This window comes from Haliaeetus leucocephalus, unplaced genomic scaffold (genome assembly GCF_000737465.1).
Source record: "Haliaeetus leucocephalus isolate CR32 unplaced genomic scaffold, Haliaeetus_leucocephalus-4.0 Scaffold273, whole genome shotgun sequence".
In the NCBI taxonomy this organism is placed as follows: Eukaryota; Metazoa; Chordata; class Aves; order Accipitriformes; family Accipitridae; genus Haliaeetus; species Haliaeetus leucocephalus.
The window spans coordinates 10529609-10549543 of record NW_010972709.1 but is presented as its reverse complement, the minus strand read 5'-3'; the positions used below and the strand labels follow the sequence as shown (position 1 = coordinate 10549543).

General features: G+C 37.0%; 1 protein-coding gene across 2 annotated transcripts in view; it reads left to right on the top strand.

Annotated features, from left to right (window-relative positions):
* Positions 1 to 19935, top strand: part of NCOA3 (nuclear receptor coactivator 3) — an 86971-nt gene that overhangs the window by 22594 nt on the left and 44442 nt on the right. For both annotated transcript variants that reach the window (XM_010569678.1, XM_010569677.1), the window contains exon 3: positions 5803 to 5869. The gene's annotated coding sequence lies outside the window, so the exon portion shown is untranslated. The remainder of the gene's footprint in view (positions 1 to 5802; positions 5870 to 19935) is intronic.

The following is a 19935-nucleotide window of genomic DNA, read 5'->3' as shown; positions in this document are numbered from 1 at the left end:
TTAAAGCAAAATGAAGAAAATGAAAGGAGATAGTGGAAGGAAAACCTTTGGAGAATGATCTCCTCAAAGCACAGAAGAGTTGGTGTTTTGTTTCATATAGCTCTGCTCATTAAAATGTTACACTTCCTAAGCAATGATTTGCAGACAGATGACACACTGAGGTAAATAGTATGTGGTAGAGAGAAGGGATAAATAACTTTTGCTCTTGACTGGATGGACACATGTGTCTAAGCATATTGTTGTCATAAATCTACTTGCAATGAAAAAACCTAAATCACAGCATTTTTATTCTGTAAGACAGAATTAATGACATCAGACTTAAGTTTTGTATGCTTTTTTCTTTTGTTCCCTCCATGGTATGCTGTGTTTATTCTGTTATTGTATGTACACTGTTATTTATAGGCTTCATCTATATAAGAATCTAACAAAGTAAGCTTCCTACTGGTGAAAACTCAAGTGTAGGTAAGGTTTTGTAGCTTTCTGAACTTTTAAGGGACTATTAGGTACACTAAAAATGCTTAGCGGGCTTTAAAAAAAGAGAACATTAAAGCTATGCTGTGCCTAGAGACAATATTAGTAACTTTTCTCCTAATAATTTTGACAGGGCCCAAGAATATAAGATTCTGACTGCAGTGTACCTAAACATAACTCTCCTTTCTTTTACAAGTTCTGTGTAAGTGTGGTGTACTGTAATAAAAAGTCACTTAACTGGACAAATGCAGTGTGTGTTCACTGACAAGAAAACACATTGAATAAACCATGCTGTATAGTTGATATACTCCAGTTGTATGACATAAATGCATGACTGGTGCTAATCAGTTAGTTACCATGTTTGATATGCTTACCAGATGCTAATATAAAAACCTCACAGTGCAGAGGTGTGGCTGAATACTAACTTTAAAGCTTAGCATCAAGTTAAGTTTTGAATTAAACTGCAGAATGATCTGGAGGTCTGGTAAAAGAGAACATGAGTTGTTTAAATTGTGGTGGATGCATCTTGGTTATCTCATTGGCAGACAAATGCTCAAACAATGGCTCCCCGGCTCAGGGTTTTATTGAATGTATGATACAAATTGGTCGGTCTACTTGTATGGGAACTAAAGATAAAATGCACATAAGAAAAAGTAATAATAGAATTCAACATCTCTATCCTGGTGTTTCCTCTAGTGCACTATATAAAAATACATAAAATTGCTTCCTAATGTGATGAAACTACACAACTACTTAGCCATTTATCTACAAACAAGGAAGAGACTGGATCTGAAACAAAACATTACAAAACTTTTTGGCACTTGAAAGGAAGGATGTGATCCCTTCTTCTGTTTTTGGCAGTCACTGACGACTTATACTAACTTCCAGAATGGCTGCAAATCTTCCTAAAATTACTTGGAATTTCTATGCTAATGGTGGTAGTATCATTTTGGAGAGTTCTGCAGATAAACGTCAGTATTTGAGAAGTACCATTTGTATAAAAACTTCCATGAGCAGAACTGATTTTCTGCCTGCTGCAGGAATCGTAGGGAGTTTAGTGTGAGATCTGTTGGAAAATGTCTTTTTAATGAAACTGAAGGCATTGCTTCTTTAATAGAACATTAAAAAAGCTAGAAGCATAAGATTTTTTTGCAATGGAAATTCTTTGTAAAGAATAGAAAAGTTTGGACAAAAAAAATAATCCAGAGGGCATTGAGAGCCTTAGTCAAAAGCATGCTGCTTTTTCTCATAAATGGAAGAAAATAAAAATCCTTGATGGTAGGAATTAATGTTGTGGTCAGGAATCCATACTTAGTATCCATTAAAGATGGGAGTATTAATGGATGTATGCAAAATGTAAAGCATACATGAGATTAATAAAACATACCTGCTTAAATCTGTACCAGAAGGAATGTGGTAATACATCCTAAAAGTAAGACAAAGTAGGATCAATTGTAAAGCGTTCTCTTGTCTTAGTAGCCCATTGTTATAATGGTACCAGTTTATAATTGTGCTACCATACATAATTCTCTGATGACAGTGTGTTACTCAAAATCATAGAGAAATGATGCTAGCATCAATCCAAACTGCAAACAAAGTTAGACCTGGTTGGTCAGGGTTTTGCTCAGTCAAGTTTTGAAGGTCGCTTAGGATAGAGATTCCATAGGCTGGCTGGAACTGGTTCCTACGTTCAATCACTATTTGAAAACTGAAATTTAACTTGTTGCAGGTAGTAAAACTTGCCTCTTGCCCCTTTGTTGTAGGCCTCAGAGGAGGCTCTATGACTCTCCAGTCTATAATATCTCTCTAGGTACTATTTCTGTTTTGTATAGCATTGAACAAAGACACCAACCTTTGGGGTTTTATCCTCCTCCATTTTAGCTTAATTTTTAAGTAATTGACACCTGAAAGCTAAGATTTGAGTCTACTAGCTACATGCAAAATAACATTACAGCTTTCAGTTTTGTGCAATAAATTTTAGCAGATGTTCTGTGTCATAACCATTAGTACACAGTGGATGGGCAACATTTGAAATATAACGAGATAACCTGACTACTGTGGAGAGGCAAATTAACCAAATTTGGGAGTGATTCTGTTCTGCCTTTATTTTGCAGTTTAGCTGAAGGTATTCCGCTATGCTTTGGTCACTATGAATATGAAATATACTTAAGTATATGAAAAAAACAGAGGAAAGGGGATTTTTAACTAATGAAATGCTCAGATTTATTGGTATACTATAGATAGACAACTGTCACTTCAAATTTTGAACAGTAAGCATTTGTGTTGAACTAAATGAACCTCTTGCGGCCATACTAAGTGTACCTGTGTACACTCAATCAGATTTTAATTACAGCGTTGAGCTAGGAACGTTTCCATATTTTGAGGTCAAATTGTGTTTTAGAAATGTCACCTTTGTATCAAGTAGCTGTACTTACTCCTTACAATGAAGTAAACGTATATAAGCACTGATACTATGCATGGAAAACTTAAACTGTTTTGTTTTCCTTTCTTCAGTCACTCTTGTACTCTCAAATTTGAGAGTCTAATTATGCCAAAAACTCAGGAAACTTCATTAACAGGCCTTTTATTATTATTAGATCAGAGGGTAACAAGATCTAATTTTAAAAGCAAAGGGGATGTGTGTTCCAATAAATTAAAAAAAAAATAAATCTATTTTAGTAGCCTGATGAAAGGAGATACTAAGTAGAATTCTCAAAAGCACTCCAACACACCAGGTATTTAGATCCTATTGAAGCCAGTTTGTGTGAGTCTGTGCATACGTAATATGGAAACCCCTAATGGATAGCTGCCTTCCCCCCTGCCCTGAAACACTTTTTCAGAATATGAATCTACGTTTTAAAAATGGTAATGTATCTGGAGCTTTGATTAAAATCAGTTGTTTTACAGTGTAAAATAATATATTTACTGACATTAATTCTATAGCTTAGTTATTGTGCAGACACATGAATAAATGTCTGTAAGTACTGCATCTGCTGACTAGCAAAATGTGCCTAAGGCAAGTCAATGTGATTTATGGACTATATTTCTCTGCCACTCGTGTGCCCTTATTGATGGGTGTAAATATTTCCAACAGTTAAATCAGTGATTTAAATGCCAGTTTAAAGTCTGCTCTGGATTAATATTCTTAATCGGAAGTTGTGATCTGTCATAATCAAGGCAGTATGTATCAGCGTTGTTTACTCTTAATAGGAAAAAAAGCCTTGTGTCCTAATTTGAATGTCACCGAAACTCCCTATGTACCCATGTTGGGCAAAGGCCAAGTTAGGTTACAGGTCCTTGACAGACTTCAGTTCTCCATTTATGAAGCCATTATCTATCACTGTATAGTAAAGCAAACATGGTTGCTGAAATAGTAATGCACTTTGGAGATGATAAAACAGACATAAGTCTATAGTAGTCTTTTCTGTGAGCTGATGGGTGCCATTCCCACACAGAGTCTAATAAGCAGTTACACAGCAATGTGCTTAAGTATGCAAAGTAAGGGTTAAAGGAAGAAGTGTTGAGAGCTGGAGTTGACAATGCTGTTTTAAAGTTTGTTTGGTTTTTTTTTTATGACCTCACAACCTCAGTATTTTCAGTCTAACTTTTCTTATGCCTTTAAAAAGCATATGGAAAAATAGTATAATTCGCCAAGGAAATTTCTGCTCTGTTTGCCAGCAAGGTTGTCATCTGGAATCCCACAGAGCAGATCCACACCACTTTGGTCACTGGATTGAGTGTGCTTTTCTACATGGGCTAGCCGCTAGAGGGGCAGAAGCATAGTCTTACCACAGCTGGCTGAGACCTCCATCCGCGGTTTCAACGGAGATCTTGAACTGGGGGGGGCAGAAGGGTGGCCTTTGCTAAGCCCTTGATCCTCCTGCTGCCTCATGTTTTGTGGATGCTGTGTATGGGTGGGGCAGTATAACCTAGAAAAATGTCCCTGTTCACTAGCTACTGTGCTGCCAGACACTTTAACTGCTTCGTAGCTGGCAGGTTTATAAAGGAGCTGCTCTTGCTCTTTATAATGCAGTGATAAAGCATGTTCTATCCTGTCAGCAAGGAGGAGGTGTGCAGTGACAAAGCTACCTTGGTTAGATAAAATACTTGAGGGTCTTGGCAAGTGGTTTAAAACAAAACTGAGCATGTTCAAAGACTTTGAAGGCACTTACCGTCTGTACAGGTACCTTCATTGGAGCAGCAAGATGGAAGTTTAGCTTGTTCGAGCATTTGATCAGTTTCTGTTCTAAAGCTTTAACTTCCTGGACTGAATAGAAGGTTGTATTTTCTTCAGTTGAATTCTCCACTCTGTTTTTAAGTGTCTGAACCAATTTTATGCAAGTCTTCCACAAAAAGTAGTTCTGAGGGGTGTGTGAGAGACAGTCATTAAACAATTAGAACAGGCTTTTGTAATGGAAAATGTTAGGCATCCTTAACCACAGATGTAGCTGTGCCTGCATAGGTAATGATATGCTTTAGTGTATTTTTCTATTTCAGGCAAAGATGCCCACCCGAAACCAGCAATGTCCTTTTCCTTTTAGTGCACCAGTTTGTCAAAATTAACTTTCATTTAGTAGATCCTCCTAATTTTAGCCTGGTGTGAAACTTTAGTTGCAATGTTGGGTGTATCAAGGCTGTTTTAAAGATGAAGTTTATTAAATTGAGAGTGTGTGTGTGTGTTCATAAATAAAGTCACTGGGGCCCCTTTCTTAGACTAACAGATGCCCTTGTAGAAATGTCTGTTGGTGTGTGGTTTTAAATGTTTTTCAGCAATCTGTTCCCCTCCTGTTTGGTACTCCAAATTGTAGAATCTTTTTATTTGTACACACAAAAAGCAAAAAATACTCTTTTGTTTGGTATGGGTCTTTTTTTCAGGACCTGTAAGCTTTAACTGTGTCTGGGAATGGAAGAAACTACATCTGTTTGGCCTCATGCATAATGCAAATGTGACATGTTTTTAAAATAACTTTTGAAATATTTTTAAAATTACAGGTGAACACAGCTAATTTCTAATTGTGTTTGTAAACACTAGGTATAGTCTTCAGAAACTGGAAAAATGCATGCTGCAGACTTCTGGAAAGAGCTTGCATGCTTTCCTAAAGTATTTTTCCTAAATGGCTTCAGAATAGGACACAGTGTAGATTGGGTGGAGCCTCACAGTCTCAGGAGGACTGAGACATGCTGTTAATTCAAGGGCAGTCTCCTATTAGCTTCATGAGCTGCATAATAAAACATACATCGTTAAAAAAAAAAAAAAAAAAAATTAGGAAATTTTAAAGAGAATTGCATAAAGTTTAATAAAGGGTCCTCAGAATTACTTTTTTTTTGCAGACGTGCTGGTGCATCATTGTGAATCTTTTCTGCTTGAAAACATGATTATACAGACTCACCTTAGTCAGTAGGTTACTTACGTGGTAATCTAGTAAACACTTCTAAATATTACTCAAGTTTTGCAATTAGTGTATTTTTGGAGACAGTGTTAGAAATTGCTAGTGTCGTCTTCCCATCCCCCAGCTTTTGAGCTCAGAGGAGTCTAGTTTGCTTGCAGCTGCAGTGGTAGGCATCTTTCAGGAAGTGACCTTGGCTTGTATTAATCAAATTCAGAACACACAGAAAAGCTTCTTGGTAACATGCTGACTTGATGTAAAATTTTATAGCATCCATTTTCTTTTAAAATGAGGCCATCTTATAAAAAGGGAATTTATTTATGATATCTCAATTTAAACGAATTTCTCTAAAATGACATGGTATTTAGAGAAGGTAAAACAACAAAACAAAATTGCTCTTTTTACTGAGAGGAAAATAGGTTTTTATATATGTAGTTAAGTCTTAAATTACTATTGGCAAAACTGTATTTTAGCCTAGCTAAACTATGAAAATACAGCATTATTTGTTAGCATTTTCATTGGTGTCTTACCATTTTTGAACTAGAGTAGAAAAACCTGGTAGTAGGGCATGATCTCAATCAGCTAAGATTCTCACAATGTCTTAACTTTCTGACTTGATGTATTTTAATCACTTACTGCATCTTGTTAGCAAGGCATTAAACTTAACCACATAGTAGCATTGAGCTGCTATGCCTATTTGCATAGGTTGAGAAAGGAATCTACCTGTGCCTGTTGAAGAAATCACTGTTTGACCTTGCCCACCATCTGGAAATTATTTTTCATTGGCTGCTCTTAAATTGTGTGGTTGACTATTTCTGAAGCAGGTTTTAAGAGTTTTTCATTATTATCTTCTTGCCTAAAACTATTTTGTGAATTGAGTTACAAGAAGAAGATTGTTGGCAGTATTTTCAGCTGCCATAGCTGTTTGTAAGAGTATCTGTCTTCATCCTTTCTCGGGACATATACAGAGGGCCACGGCCAGAGTATCTTTCATCATTACAAAGTGCTGTGAAAGCCTTTAAGGTTCTGGGGTAAGATAATGTACCAATTTTCAAACTGCATCTTTCTGGAGAATTAGTAATAGCTGCCAACTGACTAATGTTTCTTTTCCCCTTAGGTGGTCATGTGCATTATCTTGAAGAATCTACTATCTGGTTGGTTTTAGGGTTTGGAAAACTGAGTTCTACTTTAACTGAAATCTTCAGCATAAACGCCTCCTGCATGTTGATGGCGTATTTACTCATTTTACCCCTTCACAATTATATTCAGACTCTTGTTCTTTCTGCAGTGTGCTGGAGATCTGAGTATGCTAACATACATGTTCTGAAGTGTTTCTTGAGGACTGCTGCCTGTTTTGGAATGGTTTAATTCCATGTTGTTTACCTTGCAAATATATGCAATGACTTGCCTATTCTACCTGGTATCAAGTGAGAGTTGCTAATCATTCAATTAAAGCTCTCTGTGTAACCCTACCCCTTTCTGCTATGTTGAACATACTCTTAGATTCCTTTGCTACTGAATTTGCCTTAACTACATGCATTATACACTTCTCTTCATGCTGCTTCATGTTGTCTGTTATTGTACCAAACTGAGAACTCTTCATCCACATCTTTACTTAAAAGTGCTTTAGTCCTCTTTCCTTGTAGTCTGCAAAGCCAATGAAGAGGTGATAAATCTGTTGCTCTCTGTGCTTAAGTGTAGTTGACACTGACTTTCCAAGATCAAGTGGACTGCAAACACAATCACAGATTCTGTCATTCAGTATTTGCTGTCATCAGTATTTTCATCAATCTCCTAGAGAATAAAACTGGTCCTAGCATGGATTTTGGGATACCCCACCATGGACTGATTCACCGAATCAGTAGTCCCTGAGATGAAACTACATTGCTAGTGATCATATTTTGACTCTGGAAAGCTTGTGTCGTAATTCTCTTCATTAAAATTTTAAACCAGAACTACTGATGAGGAGATGACAGAACCTGGAACCATTGATACGGAACAGAAGCATACAGGGGAACAAGAAACCTGTTCTCTGTTCTTCTTCTAGTTCTGTAATCTTAAAATGAGTGGAGATGAAGATGCATTTTCTTTTTCTGGGCCAAAGCAAGACAATCTATTACAACTGTCTTGCGTCCAGGCCGTTTTGTACTTCTGTGGCTAGGTATTACTTGTTTTCCTAGGCAAAACTGTGAAGAGCTGACCCTTTTTGTACACAAAAGCCACAACTTCCCTGTCCGTCCTTCTTGGAGTAGATGGAGGATGACTTGTTTTGAAATCAACACGTTGAAGCAGAGTATAATGGCACTGTGGGGATTGGACAGTGGGCAGCAGTACTCCTTGGGCTGCCCAGCCTTATGCCAGGGCAAGGCCCATTCCTCGTTTGACAAGAAGCAAACTAAATCTCTGCAGCTCTGGACTGCGCATTCGGAATCCTTTCCGCCAATTCTGTCCTGGTGTTCTCCCTCCTTCCCTCCCCTTTTGCAAGGTCAGGCTTTCCTGTTTGCCAGCACTATCTCGCTGCTGCCACTTACCGCTCCATAGTTCAGTGCTGCTTTGATACTGCCTAGTATCAGTCCTATCCCTTAGATTACTGACCTGGTTTTCAGCTGCGCTGAGGGTAAGGGGACCCACTTCTGCAGCTCCTAACTTCTGACTCAGTGGCGTACTGCTGCTGCACAGCTCCTGCTCCCTCTCATTTCCATGCTAAAAGAAACGCTCAACTCGCAGGAGGCTGCCGGACGCTCAGCTGCGTACGTTGCCCGAAGCGGAGGGGAGGAGACGAGCGGAGAGGGCCTTTTCTGCCTCAGCCTGCCTCCTCCGCTCCGCTCGGACCGGTGGCCAGCCTCGCCGGCTGCCCCCGCGGCGGGGCCGGGCCGGGCCGGGCCGCAAGGAGTTAAGGGCCGCGCTGCCGCCCGCGGTTCTGTCTGGAGCCGCCGCGCTCTCATTGGTTGCGAAAAGGTGAAATTGAAACCACGGTAAACTTTTGACCCTGTAGCAGTTCTTGTGGAACGCCTTCCCCTTGCCAAGAGCAGAGGGCTTTTTTTCCCCCCTTTTCCTGTATTTATTCTCTGTGATCGTGCCGTGCCGCATGCAGCCCCTCCAAGGGAGGGGGAGGACAAGCACAAGCAAGTAGTTTGCGTGTCCAGCTAACGGTAAAGCTGGAATATGTCTTAGCTGCTAGTGCCAGCTATCTTCTAAAACTCTGATTAGTAAACAAGTAGGAGTCCATTTTTCGACTTCCAAGATGGTTTTTGTGTGGTTAAAAAAACCCAACCCAACAACAAAAAACAACCATCAAATTGATGCTGACTATCACGGCTAATTAGAAAGTGGAGAAGGGAGGATGAGTCATCAGGCATGCTGGCTGCAGTGAGCTCTGCTGCTTAATAAACGTGTTGGGTTTTTTTGAAGATTGAATTGGTTTCTCCTTACTGAGATCCGAAGTAGAAATGTCTCACTATTACTACTTAGGTCATAAGTTGGTGTGTTAGTTAAATACATGTTTACCCAACTGTAACTGTTTTTCTGTTCTTTTGTGTCTTCCTTAAACAAAAGAATGTATTTGTTCCGTCTGGGAGACAAGTAGTGCCAGCTGAACTGCATTGCCAACCTGCAAAGTGTCAGAGGCCCATGGTAGCCAATGTTAGGAATTTTTATTTAGGTAGGGAGACTCTTAACAAATTCTGGACCTAATTAGAGTGTGTGTCACTTTCATACTATGCAGAGTTTGTCACACAAAAAAAATCAAAAATATCTGTGGTCGAGAAAATCCACCTTCCCTCTGTAGCTTTGCCAAACCAGACAAATTAAAGCAGCATTACGTTTTCAATGAAGTATGAATACGAGATTTAGTTAATCCATGTTTCTTTCCACTTAAACATGTCTGCCTTTTCACTGACAAAAGAATAGCTGACTTGGGTTACTTCACTGCATCAGCTGCCATTTTCTCCCTCCCCCACTCCCAGGCACAGGTATCGGCCTGCTGTTCTTGCTGGAACATTAAACTTACTGAATGTTAAGTGCCACTTAATCAAGGAGTCACTCAGCACCTTACTTAGAGATAACATTCAAAACTCTTCCTCAACAAAGAAACTTGATTCCTGACTCCTTCAGGCTGATGTTTTCACCTCTCTAGTGGCTTGTTCTTGCAAATAGTTTCATCAGATTTATACAGTGTGTTCATTTTCCTAATGAGAGATTTGAGTGGGGAGGAACCCTCAACTGCTATGATTTGGATTTTTTAAAAATTAAGTTCAATAAGCAGTTCAGTGGTTAAAAAGTGTTCAGTTTACAGCAGTGTTAGCATAGTAGGACAAGATTGTGAAGGTTCAGTGTGGGCTGTTCTTGGAGCACTGCTGTTCTCGCTGCAGTTTTATCTGGGAATTGAGGGAGTCTCCTGAAGCATTGCCAGCAGCATCAAGGGAACAATGAATATAATATGATTAATAGCAGATCCCCTGCCCCCTCTTGTGTGCAATTCTCCTTGCAACTGCTAAAGAAACATGCGCTTGTAATGATAGTTGGTGGCCTCCCTGTTTGTTCCAGCTAGTGTTCTCAAGCAGCAGCTATTATATAGTTTATTTTTCCCCACTCCCTGTGATTCTTTGTTCTGTCCTCCCTGCGCCTGTGTGCGTCCTGTCTGCTTCTCATTGTCCGTTTCATGGCAGTTCATCTGCCTTCACAGTGGAGCTGCAGTGAAGCTGCAAATCATATTGCCCATCACAGTGAAATAGAATAAATGCTCTTCTAAAGGAAAGAAGAGTGAGTAACAACTGCTAGGAATTAAAAATCACTTATGAACTCTATTTTTGAAGCATCATTTAAATGTCTCTATCTGAAAGCCTTCTCTTGGAACAGTTGTGTGATTGCATTGTGGTAACCTTGGGTGCACATGCCTTTTAGCATTGGAAATCCATGATCTCGAAAAATGTTACTGCATATGCCAACAGTAGGGTGGGAAACTGGCAAAAAAAAAGAACACTGACTGTCAAGCTAAAGAAACACAAACTTCACCAGATTTGTAAATCCTGTAACTTCAAAGTATTCTACTTTGGGGGGAGTGTTATTGAAGACTATTATTGAGAGCTAATCGCTGATCATGATAAAATCACTAATGTAACCTTAAGTTCTGATGAAAATGACCAGAAAGAGGGGTGTCAGGCATACTGTCAATGCATTTTGTAACCAAAAAGCATTAAATGAGCAGTCACAAACTGAAAATAAACTATGGAGTTCTATACTGTTTTATTCTGTGTGTTTATTCAGAGTAGATTTTGAGGTTGGTTACATCTCCCCAGTTTCCTCAGAGGGGAATTGCCAGCTGTTTTGGAGCTTTGCTTTTAGAATTTTCCTCCCTGCCCCGCCCAAGATTTCCGAACTGTGAATGAGAAATTTAAAAAGAAGTTTTCACACAAAGGTGTTTTCATCTATTCTTTCTGTTTTCTAGGGTAAGCAGTACCTGTTGTCATGTTTTACTGAAGGATGGAAAGATGATTTAGAGGAAAGGCTAGAGTACAACCTCTCAATTTAGAAAATTATTTTATATTCCAAAACTTGTCAGTATTTCTGTTGTGTGCTTCAAATTTTAGCTGGCTTATTTCCCCTCAGTCTCCTGGCTTTGATCACGAAGTTGTGTGGTGAACTGGACTCTGGTATCTAGTATTAGAGCTTGCCACTTCCCCCTAAATCAGCTCCGAACCGTCATGCTGGCCCAAATAATGCTGAAAAAGAGCAGACCTGTAGTAGCTGGAACTTAGATTTTGTTTGTTTGTTTGTTTTTAAAACATTACCATTGCATCTCTGTCTTCTCTGATTTTATTTCTATTTCAGTTGGTGATGAAACTCACTATTTGCAGTCCAAGTGTTTCACCATGGAATGCAATAAGCAGGTTTTTCTCCGCTTCTTTCTCAATAGGTTCATCTCAAAGCTGTCCTGTCTGCATCCTTGTTGCAGAGCTCCAGTGATGAGTAAACTCTTGGTCTTCTGCAGTAATAATGGGTTGGGTTTCTGGAATGTAAATCCTGCTTTGAAGAGCTGTGTTAGATATGGAGACATACCTTTTCTAAGAAATACATTGATAGGTCTAGAGGTCCTCAAAACACTTTCAACCAACTTTCAGGTCCAGTTTTGCTCTAGTCTTGGAGCAGGTTTATAGCAGCAGCTTCTTAAAAGACAGTTAAAAAAAATTTTAAATATCAGCATACTCATTTTTTCACCTTCTCTGCTAGCATCGTAATTTTTGTAAATTTCTTTTGCATGCCATCAGGGTGTAGCAAGATGAATAGATGCAAAAAATTTTCAGCTGCAGGCATGTTGATTCCTTTAAGCATATGTGTACATACACACAGTCTTGTTTTTCTGGCACTAGAGTTCAGGAATCAGTGTCTAAGAAACCGTTTTTAGTTTGGGGTTTTTTTAATATACAAAACAGTAAGTGGAAAGCGTAGTGTTTTTCAGATAGAACAAAGTGGTGAGATCTCAGTGAAGCAGACCTCCTGCTGTGAGTTGTGTTATGCCTCCCGCACTTTCTTGAAAAATGTGGTAAATACAGGGATTGGCTGCTATAGCTGAAACAACTTTATATGTTTATAATCTCTGTAGGTTGCATTATCTATACAGCTGTCACTCATGAATGTTTCTTGATTGATGTGCCCTAATAGCCAGGTTGTTCCTAGCTTCCGTTGTAGGCTTAAGTCTTTTCAGTCTCTCAGGCCACAGGGACAGTAAACAGTAGCTTTCCTTACTGATTTCTACTGAAGTAGCAGACCAGGATATGTACTCTGCAGTCTTTTTAGAAGAGTCTGCTTTATTTCCAGCACAGTTTAAAACTAGTTTTAGGTTGTTTGGTTGGGTGGCGGTCTTGGGGGTGGGGGTAGGACAGGACAGGATTGCCCAAAGAAATTCCACATGCTAATGTAGAACCCTCTCTGCCATTCACATTCAGCTTTTTTTTGTGTGTTCTGGAAAGCTCTTCTTACCTATTCTATTTGGTCATTAGCTCTGGTTTCTCTAAACTTTCCTTCTGATGTTTATTGAGCATTTAGTCCTTGTCCTTTAGGATGATAATCAGTATAACCTATCTGGCCATTTCTCAAAGCAGTGCATGAGTTTTAAATAGTAGAGAGACCACATCTCTGAATAGATGGAGGAAGGAAAAGAGAAGATTGGCTGAAGTGCTCCATAACTGTCGCATTTGGTCCTTTGTGGTACTTAGTAGTCCTTACAGTAGTCTGCTGAAGTCTAGATCTGGAAGGCTAAGACAACAGAAAGGATCAACTTTACAGTTTGTGGTATCAAAAGTTCTTCACGGTGTATCAATACACCATGCCTATTGTTCACTCTCTCCAGTCAGATGGCACTTAGAAATGCATAGTTTTCTTCAAGTTAAGTCAATTAAAAGCACAAGACAATAATCCTTGTAATAATAATAATGTAATCCTTACAGTAGACAGTTTTAGTTCTTGGGGTACAAATGGGGAATGTCCTGATAAATCAAGGATCTTACAAATATAAATAGATTCAGAGCAAAAATGATATGCCAGCAAAAACGGTATGTCTTTTGTCTTGCTGGCTCCCCATGCTATTGTAGTCTTTTGGTAATGATGCTGTGAAAGTAGAGGATGAGTATTTTTCATTTTGGATGTTACTACTAAAACATATTCCCATTTCCAGCACTAGAACAGACAACTGTAAACATTCTTTCATAATAAACCTCAGGGCTGTGATGTGATAGAGAATTGGAAAATTAGTGATGCCTATCTAAATTTTTTTCTAGCGCTAAGCTTTGTCTGTCCTAGGGAGGAAAAAGGGCTGTGTGTACTGAACATGGACAATTACGAAAAGTATTTTATTTGGAGGAAGAATGTCTAATGTCTTACAGGGGAGAAATAATCTTGCTTTTAATTTAATGTAATTATAAATTGAGAGGGTAAAACTGAAGTATCCTGGGTATGCATATGGAGGAGAAAGGGGAAGTGCAAGCTCTGTAACGGTCACAGTATCCTCTTTAATTGATCTATGAATGTTTGTAAGAAAAATACCTATGTAGATAGCGACATTTTCGATAATACTAATTTCAGGAATTTTGAATTAATACTTTTAAATTATATATATTGAATAGGTTGATAACTTTAATTATGCTTCTCTTTCTCTTTTGCAGCTTCTTGTATAGAATATTCATTAGGTGATTTGTTATTCCAAAAGCTGTCATTCCCCTTCTTTTCCCCACAATACTGTTAAAGTAGGAAAAAGCAGTCTGTCTCTTTGTTTTAGATTTCTTTTCTTTTTTCACCTTGATTCTCTACCATGTATATAATGTTGTCCTCCTGGGTCCTGTGTCAACATTGCTCACGTGTTGTTGTGACAGGGTTAGAATTAAGGTTTTCAGTCACAGGAATCTTAATTTGAAATATCCTAAAGTTGAAAATGAAGAAAATCAAGATCAACAGAAAGCTTGCTTAAGCTTGTTATAAGAGGCAGAAGAGAACATTTGGAGAGAGAATAAATGAGGTTTTCAGAAGCTGAATAACAGAGCATGACACATAAGAACAGACTGGAGTCTTGTGTATTTTATGGGGGGGACAATGGGAGCATCCAGTTAAATGAAAAGCAAAGCCATTTAAAATTGATAAAGAAAAAAAAATCACTTATACACTTAGCAGACACATGATCTCAGACAAGTTATTAGTATACTAAAAAGCATTTTGTATTTTTTAATTAGAGAATATTTATAGTTATATTTAGTAGAGTTTATATTTATACGGTTATTCTGTGGTATATATTATGGATTCCCAGAAGCTAAATTTCCCTTTGGTAGCTTCACCCCTTTTCAGCACTGAATAAAGCAAGGCTCTTATATGATATGGCATGGTGAATTCTATGTTTCTGTGGCAAACAGGTATTGATAATGAATACATTAGTGACAGAAACACTATCTTTATTTGAAGGAAATAACTCTTCTCTTTTGCTTTCTTGTTGCTTTGTGGGTATGTAATATAAATGTTAATTATGTCTTTTCAGGTATACAGAAGACATTTCTGATCTTTCTAGAAGTAAAGCATTCTAAGTTGTAATTCTCTATGTTGCTTTCTTTTGCAGTCTGTCAGAGCGAGACTAATACTGTTTAATGGCACTGTTTTACATAGTATACTAATGCTGTCAAGTTTCAGCGTAGCTTCTGAGAAACTTTGAAGGCTGCTAGTCATTCATTGGCTCAAAAAGTCAGCAAAATGTTGACTTGCTTGGCTATAAAAGAAAAACTAGTCTTTGCTTTTAGAAAACTTAATTAAGTGTGTTTGAAGCGCAATCATTAAAAAACCAGCCTTTTTTAAAGGTGTTTTAAAGATTTTTTTCAGTCCTATAAACTAGCAGACCTAAGACAACTTTTTAGTAGTGTCTTAGGGTCTCTGATGAGAAACTGAAGAACTTCTGCGCTGCTTGTATTGTGTGACAGTTATTTGTCAATCCTGAACCACTGCAGTTTACAGAATGATGTTTTAAGATACCAGTTTCATTTTGCTTAAAATGTTCCACTGTGATATGTGACATCTTGGTGGCTAATAATGAACAATTTGTCAATGAGTAGCTGGCCATGCAGTAATGGCAGGGCAGTAAGTGGTAACCCCTTCACTTGCCCAATGATAGTAAGAAATCCCCACTCATCATCCAGAGTTCTGCAAAGACCCTTGAATTTTAAAGAACATCTAGAGCTAGGAAAGAAGTGTAAAGCAGTAAAAATAACTGGTTGGTGTTGACTGCAAAATTGCAGGATTTGCTGCTCTTTTGTAATCCAAGGAAGTGTTATCATTCATAGATAGTGGCATTTAACTCTTCCATGACAGATGGATGAAGTTTACCTCTCATCCAAACTAAATTTTTACTTTGATTTTAAGTGTGACAGATTTTGCTTTAGAATGAATGAGATCTTCTAGCAGTCTTCCTAAAATTTGTGAGGATAGAAGGAAATATATCATTTAAAGACTAAGAAAAAATTTTAGAATTTGTCAGTGAAGTATTGTATGTCTTCTGTAATGCTTTTAAACTTAAGACTTAACCAGTTATGACTAACCTGAATGAACTGTTTTCCATTTCACAGGATATTTTCCTTGATCAGTGGTAGGTACACTGTGGTCCTTAATTTGACAGTTTTGGTCATTCTTAGTACCTCTCCTTTCCTTTTTTGTATGTCTGTCACACTAATACGGGATATATTTACTAATCTCTCTGTTTGAATGTACCTATTCTGAAACGTCGATATGAGGATTATAGCATTAAGAAGTATGTAATGTTAGATATTTATTTTAAAACAACATAAAAATGTTACTCTTCAGAACTATACATCCTTTTGATGGTATTAACAGGTAACTTACTTAGCTTACAGTCTTTTTGTTAGATTTTCAGCCTTGATTGTTCAGCTCTAATTTCACATCACCAATGTTGGTTTCAGAGCAGATGCAAAGAATACTGTAAATTAAATGTGCAAGGGGGCCTTTTCATACTTCATAGTCTTCCTTATCCCATAAAAGTTCTGAAGAATTTTTGTATTCTGCTGAAACTCAGTAGTTTGCTCTGATTAGTGCTTATAATCACTTTTATAGTTGAAGGATGTTATTTTGATGTTTACATTGCTACAAACAATTTAATTTTTCTACTAAGTCTAGCAGTTAAGTTGCCACTGCATTCAGCAGTTATTGATCTGTTTTTGCAACACTGGTGTTCAATGTGGTTGATGAAAGATCATTTAGATTACTTATAACTATAAACAAGTAGTGAACAGTTAGCGTGTAAAAAGTGTGTCTTTTTAAAATAAAAAAATGTGAGTATTGTAGGTTATTACTGACATTCTTAAAAAACATCAAGTAGACTGGAAGAATAGTTTTAAATAGGAGTTGCTCTAATTCAGACACCAGGTTTAACGTAGATCGTAGTACCAGAACATTCTTAAAAGGTGTCTGTTGAGCAAATGGAGATATTTTATCTCTTTTTCTTGGCTCTTGGCTCCATGTACAGTGCACAACTATGTTTCTAAATAACTTGTGAAATAGTTCTAAATAAAATTTAGGTCTTCTGATAGGAAAAAACACATTTACTGTGTCTTTCTATTTGAGGTTAATAAAAATATTCAGGTAAAAGATTTTTTTTTTTTTTTTTTTTTTTTTTTGCTGCTGAAGATAAAATTTTGAAAGAAATATTACTTTCAGCCTTAGTATTTCTGCTTGAGCTGGTGATAGAATTCTCACTGAATTAACAGAAACAGACTTAGACCAATGCTAATCCCAGAAGAAGTATATTAAATTTAAATGGATCAAAATACTTATTACTTAAACACAGAGAGGGAAAGGCATTGATATGACATGCGTATTTCATGATCTTTCCACATACAGAGCTTTTAACCTGCTCAGGAAAACTAGCTAATACTTTTAATAAAAATTCACAAAAGACTATCGTAGTGCTTCAGACTTAGCTGTGGAAGAAGAAACCTGCTTGTTAACATGGTAATGACAGTGAAATTTTTAAAGTACATTTCACTGTTTGGTGTGATAATGGTAGCATCGTAATCATTTTTCATATACACAGAATGATAAATTATATGTGGTTTCAAATGGGGGAGCTGGAGAATGAACAGCTTTTAAGTGGACTCCACAGTACATAGGATTGATTGACATATTTTTATCACATTAAAAGTAACATTTCTTAATGGAAAGTTCTGCCAATCTGATGCCTACCCCACCCTTTTATTGTACAGCTAGTGTTCCAAGACTTTGCTCAGTTTCTTGGGCTAATTCTGCAAGATACAAATAGAATTTTATAATGAGTGATTTTCTAGAGCAGAAAATGTTCAAGTAAAATTGGACTGTAAAAATATAGAATTGGTAGTGGATATAAGAACAACTGTTTTTTTTTTTTTTTCTTCCTTTCAGGTTCCTTTTGACTTGGTTTGAAGTTGAATGTGTCCATTTTGGTAGAAAGTGTATATTAGAGCATTATATGTAACTTTACCAGACATTTTTGGAAATACTTCCATTAATTTCAGTGTGATGATAATGTCTGTGTAACAATACCCTGCTTTGGAAGTTAAAATTTGAAAACACTAAACTTTTGACTTTGGGTAGATGTTGCCATGTATGATGCGTTATATTCAGCTGGTGAAGTAAAAATTGCATTTTTCTGGGCTCTAGTTTGTGGAAAAAATAGTGTGTATTGGGCTGTGATGCCTGACAGCTGACATTTATCAAGGGTAACATGAGCTTTACTCATTCTCACATTTTTAAGCAGCTTTCAAAGCTTTACGTGTATACACATGTTCAGCATATGTCTTGCAGCTTTGAACATTTTGTTCTAAAGATGTTAACTCTCATTAAGATGAGGATCCAAACTATAAACCCATAATGATTTTCGTTTATCAAATTTAGTCACAACGTTAACATTTTGTAAACTGGCACTATAATGTAAAACAGTAAGAGTAATATTTAAAGCTTAAAAATACTTTTTCCCTATTAGGTGTTTTAGTGAACTTTAGACCAGGCTTTCAGTACATGGGATTGTTTTGAATGTATGATACTCTTTCAGAAGCATATATTTTCTAGAAATCATGAAATGAAATACAGTAAAGATGCTATTTCTTATTAGAACAAAATGCTAAAACTTCTCTTTGAAAAAGAAAAAAACAGAAGATGCATTTTCTTTTCAGTGATGAGCAAACTGTCTGGTAGCCATTTTGATATCTTTGTACACAGTTTGTGTTCATTGGCCAAATAATGAAAAACTTGTTCTACTTGCTTTAAATGTTGTAAAAATTATGTGATTGTCTTGAAATGTTCAAAACCCTGTATGGAATTATTCTTCCTTAATAATCCCCTTAAAGAGAGAATTGTCTGGAAGAAATTATTATTTTCATATTTGACAAATTTTCTGCTAGTCTACATAGTTTGCTGGTGTATTTTTAGACTCATAGTTTCCTGTTACTTCAGTAACTCAGTGTAGTGCTAAACAGATCACACTGGTCTGATGCCAGGTAACTTGAAACTGTAGGTGACTCCTAAAGATAAAACGTATGGATATGAGTGTGATTGTCATCATTTTAATTGCTGATCAATGGTGTAAGGTACATTTCTTTCTCCTTACTAATATTCTTACTAAATACTTCATACTAACATTACTAACATTCATACCAAATACTGTTAGTTTGTCACTTCTACATGGAAGTCATTTCAGATGACCTAAGAAATAATTTTCTTTCTTCTTTAAATAATATCCAAATTGCTAAAGTCAAAAGATAAATAAAGGTCTGAAGCCAGTCTGGAATTCAGACTTTGCTGGACCAGTTTGTTAAAAATTGGAGATTCAAGATGGGATTTCTTTGCTCCAGTTTGGAAGCAGCAGGGTTTTTAAGCATTAGTTGATCTCGAACACTCCGAAGAGGCAGAATGGATTCACTGTATTTTCTGTGTTGTTTTGGATTGATGTCGGCCAAAATGGTGGTCATAATTGTAGCAGCCCTCAAATCCTCCCCATTTATTTGCTGAATTTAAAATGTGGAGTTACTTCTGTTGTATAATTTCAAGATATTACTAATGCATAACCAGGTATTAAAAATCATGCAGGCAACAAACCAGTCAAAGTAAGATCACAATAGAAAATATGTCTCTTTCTTGAGCTTGTTGGTCTTGAAATAATCCATAGATTTTAACCACTGTCCTTAAAAGCTCTGCACATTCATTTAAATAAATGAGTGCATTGATTTATGACATGTTAAAATTTCAAATGTTAACAATAAAAATCTGACTTTGTTTAGTATTTTGTTTTGACTAATGAGAACCCTAAACTGATGTCTAGTTGTGCCAGGATGATTGTTTTTAATCACTTGTGAATAACTGTATATTACAGGTAATTAAGAAGATCCATTTTTCTCTTTAGCAGTATTTCTTATAATTTGTCTGTTGTTTATGGAGTACTGGTAGAATGATGAGCAAATGGATCTCTTATGTTAACTTTTCCCCTTGTCAGACCATGTTTATATACTTTTATCCTGTAAAGTCTTTCTTCCATGCATCACTCCCTCCCCCCCCCACATGCTCA